Below are 9,104 nucleotides of genomic sequence, written 5' to 3' on the forward strand. Positions count from 1 at the left end.
GTGTACATAACTGTTAGAAATGAAAATACAAAGCTAAGTGGACATGTAAAAGGTTCTTAGAGAGTAAACGTTTTGAACACTTCGAAGGATACAAATATTCACTTTAAAACAAAAAATCCATTAAGAGACCTTGTGTTTGATCTTTAGCTATGATAACTGAATTGCATTTGTGTTTAACAAATTTCATTGGTTTCAATTAAAGTATTGTGATTGCATTTCTCTTAGCTTTTAATTAGTGTGAATTATAAGTTCCTAGACCAACCATGATTGGATTTTTGAAACCATTTTGTTGAATTGTATAAGTTTTGCTTGGGGACAAGCAAAGAGCTAAAGTTAGGGGATGTTGATAAGTGCCTAGTATTAGTAAAATTGCATATAATTTAGACATTTATGTTGCATAAATTCAATGTAAAAATCACTAAAATACCATTTTGCATTAAAATACAGAATGAGGAGAAAGGAAGTTATAAAAAAGTGGAATATAATGTATTTGTGTTGTTTTTGCAGGAAAACAAAAGAAATTAAGACGTTGGTGCAAAGCCCCAAAGTTGCAGCACAACCAAAAGAAATGAAGTGAGAAGATCCAGAATATGAGCCTACGGATGAGCAACGATATTGGCACTGCGCTACATTTTAGGAAACCTTCACTACAGGAAAACCTTGAGCTCCAAAATGACGGTATAACATCAAGAGAAAACCCCCAAAAGAGGGAAAGCTCCATGGATGATCACTAAGATGGATGCCCTAACTTGGAAGACAACCCACTCATGAAGTAAACCTGCATGGCTAACCTACTTAGATTGGAGCTAGAGCAACACCTAGAATTATGTAAATATAAATCATGTCTTTGTCATTTTTATGCTGATTTTGTAAATCATTCCAGAGAGGAAACTCTATAATTAGGATAGGTTTATAGTGTATATCTTTCATAAGTTATGGAAGAACGAAAGCAACTCCATGTTCTTGTTGTATACATCAATATGAGCAACTACCTTCTAAACTCTTTGTATTGCACCTGGTTTGATATATATTATGTTCTTGTTTTATGTGTTGGTTATTTGGTTTCTTCTTATTCATTTGATGACTTGAGTGTTAGTTTTGAAATTGTTGAAATGACAAGAATGGGGAGGGGGCGTTGAATTGGCTAGTTACAAATTTAGGCTATCTTTCAAAGCTAAGAACCACCTTTATTTGAATCAATTTGATCACTAATAAGTGCCAAAATTCAGTAAAGATTCGTAGCAAAGTTTGGCACTTATGCTTTTAATCTGTGTTCATTTCATATTGATTCTCCCTAAATTTAAGACAATTGATTTTGAATCACATGCTTCCAAGTTTTGATTTAAAGAAATCATTTAATCCTATTTTGTGTGTTTTCAGGAAAGATTAAAGAGAACTTAAGAAGAGTGAAGGAGAAAGCAAGAAATAAAGAAGAAAAGGAGGAATGTGTGCAACAGGTCGCTCAAAGCAAAGGTGTTTCGCTCAAGCTAGGACATGCTCGCCCAAGCCAAAGTCTTCTCGCCTAAGCGAGACACTTGCCGCCTTTGTCGCTCAAGCGAGCTTGAGCTCGCTTAAGCGAGAGTTCGTGAAGAAGCCATAAGTAGTTTTGTAATTCTCGCCCATGACTTTTCAAACACAAAACAAGACCCAACAACCTAAATTGAGTGCAGTAAAAGTCAAGGTGCCACTAAATTGCTAGTAGGAAGACTTAAGGTGCCACTAAATTCAGTGCAACAAGAGTTAAGGATCCTACAATGTGGAAATCTGAATACTGAAGCTATAATCGGACATGGTTCCATTCCATATTCAAAATGTGGCAAGCCACCTTTAGGCCATTATAAAACTACATTACTCTTGTGCTAGATAATTTTTTTATCTTCAATACGTAAAAAAGTTTTTAAAAAAACAAAACACACAATGCACAAGAGATAAGTTTTTTCTTAATACAACTAAGGTTCAATATAATTTGTTCATACAGCAATAAATTCATACAAATTGATACCAACACAACAATCAATTCATACCAACACAACAATCAATTCATTCCAAGATAACAACATAGAGATAAATTGAAGCAATTGAAGTGTTTGGTTAAAGCAAAGATTCGTACCTCTCCTCCTCGACGATGTGGCAGTGAAAGCGGAAGGGCCCCTCCTCGACGGTCGGTGCTTCCGCTACCCACGACAGAACTCAAACTTTTGCTACCCACGATGACAAGCTTTCGCATCGAGACTCAGGCGATGAACCTCATGGCAGATCGCGGTGGAAGGAAGCCATGGCACAGATCAGTCTCGCTGGGCAGTAGAGATGGCATGACAATGGGTTGGCTTGGTGGGCAGTGGGTTAGCTTGGTGGGTAGTGGGTTTTGGCTTGTTGGGCAGCGTTGTGGTGGGCACTGTGAAACAGAGAAAAGAAAGTAAAATTTTGGGAGAAAATGAAACATGAAAGAGGGAATCCCAATTCTAAATTCTGATTTCATCGACGATATTATTGATGGCACAGATCCATCGGTAAATATGTCGGAGTACAAAATCAAAGACGTTATCGACGAACAACATGTGTCAGTAAATGCATGTAAATGCATATATGAACATTTGTCGGTTGATAACGTTGTCGTTGACGCGTTCAAATTAATACTGCTAAACTATAGCAACTTCAGTATTGCTAAGATAGTAGTCAACAAAATAGAAAGGGTAAAGTAACCCAAAGTCGTCTCCCAACGAACACGGAATTGATTTTTAACAAGTTAGTTCTTATAAAATCTATACAAAACAGTTAGTCAAATAAAATAATAAAAATATGGGAGGATTAAGATAAAATAAGATAGAAAGAATAGTAAAGAAAAATAGATTGATTCCATTGCTTTTTCAAAATAGATTCATCATCAGTTATCTAAAGATTATTGCTCAATTAATTATTGTTGTAGATTTACAAATTAATCAATGTAAAGTCTCAATTAATTTGTTGGCGTTCTCACTTTTAACCAAAGTACAGTCTCAATTAAAAGTAAGAACTTTTAGATTATCCATAGTAAATTCAACCAAAGTACAGTCTCAATCAAATTTACTATGCCTAATCATGTCTATTCTTTTATCTTCTCATCAAATAAAAAGCTTAATTAATCAAAGTAAAGTCTCGATTAATTTTCGTTAGAGTAAATACCTTTAACCAAAGTAAAGTCTCAATTATTGGTAAAAACTCATTCAATCACATGAAAGTTTCTAAATAAAATCAAAGTAAAGTCTCAATTGAATTTAAAAACCCTTTAACTCATATGATTAGCATGCGTGTAGATTTAAAATCATTACTTTTTACGTGATTCAAAGATAAAAGACATAGATGAAATTAAACCTCAACAATAATAAAAAGAACAAAGAAATTATTTCATTCTAACCTCAGAATCCATAATGAAATTACAATGGAATCAACCCAAGAAATTTAAAACTCCATGAATGCAAAATAAAAATAGAAGAATGAAGAGAGAGAAAAAGGAAACGAAATTAGGAACCCCTAAGGGTTCCAAAACTCCAAAGTCCTGAGCTTGTCTTTCTGCTTCTCCCTTGGTCACTTTATATAGGAATTGGACTGGGCTTTTCTGTTGCTAAAATATCTCAAATATCTTTTAAAATAAAGATAAAGATAAATATTTAAAAATATTTGGAGAGATATAGACTATTTGACAAATATAATTGGTTGATAATATCAATATCTAATATAATTAAATTAATTAATTAATTAAAGATATATGATAAATTATCACCAATTAGTATTTGTATTAATTTTCCAAATCAACCCTTTGCAATCTCCTTAAATTATCTTCTAAATAATCCAATATCTTCAAGATATATTTGTTTCCTGTGGAACTAAAAAGATTCAAGAAGATCTTGTCATATTTAAAAAGATTTGGTAGTTATTATCTTTTAATATTTTATGATATAATTAAATAAGATAATTATTTAAAAATATCAAATAAAATATCTAAAGATATATTTTCCCAAATTATCTTCTGTCATAAAGATAAAGAAAACCGCAAGGTCCAATTTTTCTTTCCTCTCTTCTTGGTTTAGCCAAACTTTTTCACTTTTTCAAGCTTTTCTTGTCCTCTTCATGCAATGCTTGGCTTGGATTTTTGTGCTTTTGATAATTTCTTATTCTTGGATTTATCTTTAAGGTGTCATGAAGCTTTAATCAATTTATTTCCACACCTCCATGAGCTCAACTTAGCTGCAGCTGCACTAACACACTTCAAAATATCCAAAGAACATTTATGCAACTAAAAAGCTATTTTTAACGTGTTTTTGTATCTCAAGCTCAATAAACCCAATAATAGGAAATCCCAATTAAATCAATCTTTAAGCACACAAATTTAATTAAATACCCAAAATTAAACATTAAATGAGGGCAAAAATACAAACTCATCATACCCACACACTTATCCTTTTGCACTCCTGGGCAAAATTAAGCAATTTCAAAACTTGTTCTGAGGTATTTTATTTCACATCAACACTGGATCAAAGCAATGAACATCATTGGAGACAAATCAATCTTCTAGAAATCAAATTATCATGTATATACAAATGGAAAGATTTTATTTTTCACACATGAGTTAATCTTTTGAAATCACAAGACAATCAATTATGAAAGAAAGTACTCAAGTTAAATGTATATTTTCTCACCAAAATTCGCTCAAGTGTTTTGGCTTGTGTTTTCACTCAAAATACTCATGCAAGTAAACACTTGTAATACTTAACAAGACTCTAATATTCACAAACTTTCAGAAAACATGCATTCAAAGATCATGAGGACTCTTTTACAGGTTATAATGGGGCCAAGGCAAAGGTAGGAAAAATTTGAGGATTTTTGGGTTTTTGAAATTAAAATATAGAAAGAATAATGGAGCATAATTTCAAAAACAACTCTTTTGTGTTTATTGCTTGTTGCGTTCTCTCTCTTTTTTTTAGAAAGCAATTATTATTTTTTTTCATTTCAGCACTTTTTCATCAACAATTTTTCCTTTTGCCATTTTTATTAATTTGTGGGTGAGGTACTCACCCACACACTTTATTCCTCAACCATTCCTGAACACAATCCATTAGCTCCTTCTTTCTTCCTAAGGTAGAATATGGTCTTTTTCTTTTCAAGGTTATGCAATAGGCTTAAAACAAGAAAAAGAGGTTTAAAGCTCAAAGGGGCTACCAATGGATTAATATCAAGGTGGGCTTATTTGGCCAAGTAGCTAAAAACAAGAAATGCCTCAGTCATATCAAATCATGCATATTCACTTAAGTTGCAAAACAAAAGAATCAAGCTAAATATTTGAGTATAAACAAACATGAGCAAGTCACTCAAGAAAAAAAAGGAATGGCACATGGTGGTCCATCCTTTGCATTAAGGCTCAAGACTCACAAGGTCAAATTCTTTCACAAAAGATTTAATCAAGAAATTCTCAAATCAACTCATTTAGCAAATCATAGAAAAAATCCACTCATATCAACATGACTTTTATTTTTCAAGAATTATGATCATCCCAATTACTGAATCAAATCCCAAAATCCAATGTCAATATGTTTTATTGAAAGTAGAGAAATATTTTTGTGGATTTCTTATGAGACATATTGTTTAAAAGTTTCACTTAGTAAAAAGTTAATACTTTCACAATTTTCTCAAAAAGAAATCACAATTTTTTTATGAAAACAAAAACAAAAATTGAAAAACACAAAAAGAAAAAAAAAATATATCCTACCTACAGTTTGTCTCCCCCTCACTTATTTAAAAAAAAAAATGTCCTTGATGGACTTATTTTGGGGAGGAAACGAAAAAAATGTAACTTCTGGCTCAATCTGGCCATATGTCAAAATTTATTTTCTTTAATTTTACAAAGTACAAATCAGCTTGTACCATTTTTTTAATTTTTACATTTTTATTTTTATAAAAACTAAAAACAAAAACACATATTTTTGAATTTCTTTTAAATTTTTCACTAGAATTAAAAACAAAAAACAAATATGCATGCAATTTAACTTTTCTATCAACAATGATTTCAAAAGAATTTGAATATAAGCTCTTTACCTGTTGCAGCAACCTTTCATCTTTTTCTGCAGCCATGTCAACAAAGATAACCACTGAAAACTTATTTGTATCATTCACATCAACAAACTTGATGTGTGGAGTGTGTGGCTTCAACTCAATTTGAGCATCATCAGGTGCATTCGGATGGTTAACCGGATCATCAGTAATCCTTGTAATCTCATCTTGTGAGCACAAATTTTCACCTGGTGTTGTTGACTCTACTACTTCATCATTAACCAAGTCAGTTGCAATAGTAGATGCTTCAGCTGCATCTTTAAATATCGTTGGCTCTTCAGCTGCACTTGGTTCCTCTATTGCATTGTCCTCACAACTTTGCTCTTCAAAAATATCATCAATAGATAAAACTTTATATTCACATTGAGCATTATCAACATATCCATCAGTAGATATGTTAGTGTGAGAATCCTCAATTTTTATATCAACTTCAGCAACATCCTTAATATGTCCATCAGTAGACATATTACTATGAAAATCATTATATCCATCAGAAGATATATCAATGTGATGTGATTCCGCTATTGGTTTTTCAGACTGATTCTGCAAGCTTTGTGTGGCGGCATTCATCATCTCTTTCTGATCTGTTTGATTCATCTTCATAATTTTAGTCATCATTTTCATCATATCTTCCAAAGTGACCTTTCTCACTGCATCATTCATTAGCTGACTCAAATCTTCAGACATTTGTTCTGCTCTGATGGCCAACTTCAGAAGCACATCTTTGATTTCATGACGAAGTGCATTAAAATCTGGATTTTCAGGAAATGTCTGATGGGGTTGAGGGGTGGTATTAACAGTTATAAGTAATTCTATGAAGTTGTTCTTACTTGAATCCCTCAACATATCAGACAGTATTTGCTTATTTTCGTACCATTCTTGCTCAATATTTCTGCATCGTTAATCAACTCGCAACCTTTCATCCATGGACTCTATTTTCTCTATAACATCACCCATTAATATCATAACTTCCCTGTAGGATGGTCCATTGGTTGCTTCAACTTGCTGTGGTGGTACATATTGTTGCTGAAAACTATTTGGAACATATGGTTGCTGAGGTGGACACTCAGAATATGGTTGTTGCTCATATCCCAAAAAAGATGATCTAGGATATAGATCATTAAATTGTCGTAAAGTTAACCCACTTATATCAGGTGCAGAAGTAGGTGTGACAATTTGTTGCTGAAAATCACGTGGTTCCTGTGGATAGCAATTGTAATCCATTTGAAAACTACAATGTTGATTACTTTCGTATGAAAAATTATTTTGCATTTTTGAAAGAGGTTTTCTGAAAAGAAATAAGTTGAAAGCTTGTTGAGTAGACTTCCAAGAAAGAGAGGTGTGTCTCAATGGACAACTTAAGTACCTTATCTTTCCTTAGCCAAAGTTTTTCCCAACTAGTTTTACAAATTTCCCAACAAAATTCCTCAAACAAAAACTATGCTTAAAAAAAATAACTAAATAAAATCAAATAAAATAACTAAAGAAAATAAAAAAAAAAATGTTAGAACAAAAGTTGAGAAAAGAAAATGTTAGTGATAAACAAAATAAAAAATCAAAAAAATCAAAAGAATAAAAATAAAAATAAGAACTAAAATGATAAAAATTCTAACCGTGTTCCCCGGCAACGGCGCCAAATTTGATAACGCTGTCGTTGACGCGTTCAAATTAATACTACTCAACTATAGCAACTTCAGTATTGCTAAGATAGTAGTCAACAAAATAGAAAGGGTAAAGTAACCCAAAGTCGTCTTCCAACGAACACGAAATTGATTTTTAACAAGTTAGTTCTTATAAAATCTATACAAAACAGTTAGTCAAATAAAATAATAAAAATATGGGAGGATTAAGATAAAATAAGATAGAAAGAATAGTAAAGAAAAATAGATTGATTCCATTGCTTTTTCAAAATAGATTCATCATCGGTTATCTAAAGATTATTGCTCAATTAATTATTGTTGTAGATTTACAAATTAATCAATGTAAAGTCTCAATTAATTTGTTGGCATTCTCACTTTTAATCAAAGTACAGTCTCAATTAAAAGTAAGAACTTTTAGATTATCCATAGTAAATTCAACCAAAGTACAGTCTCAATCAAATTTACTATGCCTAATCATGTCTATTCTTTTATCTTCTCACCAAATAAAAAGCTTAATTAATCAAAGTAAAGTCTCGATTAATTTTCGTTAGAGTAAATACCTTTAACCAAAGTAAAGTCTCAATTATTGGTAAAAACTCATTCAATCACATGAAAGTTTCTAAATAAAATCAAAGTAAAGTCTCCATTGAATTTAAAAACCCTTTAACTCATATGATTAGCATGCGTGTAGATTTAAAATCATTACTTTTTACGTGATTCAAAGATAAAAGACATAGATGAAATTAAACCTCAACAATAATAAAAAGAACAAAGAAATTATTTCATTCTAACCTCAGAATCCATAATGAAATTACAATGGAATCAACCCAAGAAATTTAAAACTCCATGAATGCAAAATAAAAATAGAAGAATGAAGAGAGAGAAAAAGGAAACGAAATTAGGCACCCCTAAGGGTTCCAAAACTCCGAAGTCTCGAGCTTTTCTTTCTGCTTCTCCCTTGGTCTCTTTATATAGGAATTGGACTGGGCTTTTCTGTTGCTAAAATATCTCAAATATCTTTTAAAATAAAGATAAAGACAAATATTTAAAAATATTTGGAGAGATATAGACTATTTGATAAATATAATTGGTTGATAATATCAATATCTAATATAATTAAATTAATTAATTAATTAAAGATATATGATAAATTATCACCAATTAGTATTTGTATTAATTTTCCAAATCAACCCTTTGCAATCTCCTTAAATTATCTTCTAAATAATCCAATATCTTTAAGATATATTTGTTTCCTGTGGAACTAAAAAGATTCAAGAAGATCTTGTCATATTTAAAAAGATTTGGTAGTTATTATCTTTTAATATTTTATGATATAATTAAATAAGATAATTATTTAAAAATATCAAATAAAATATCTAA

This window comes from Vigna unguiculata, chromosome 6, assembly GCF_004118075.2.
Source record: "Vigna unguiculata cultivar IT97K-499-35 chromosome 6, ASM411807v1, whole genome shotgun sequence".
Classification (NCBI taxonomy): domain Eukaryota; kingdom Viridiplantae; phylum Streptophyta; class Magnoliopsida; order Fabales; family Fabaceae; genus Vigna; species Vigna unguiculata.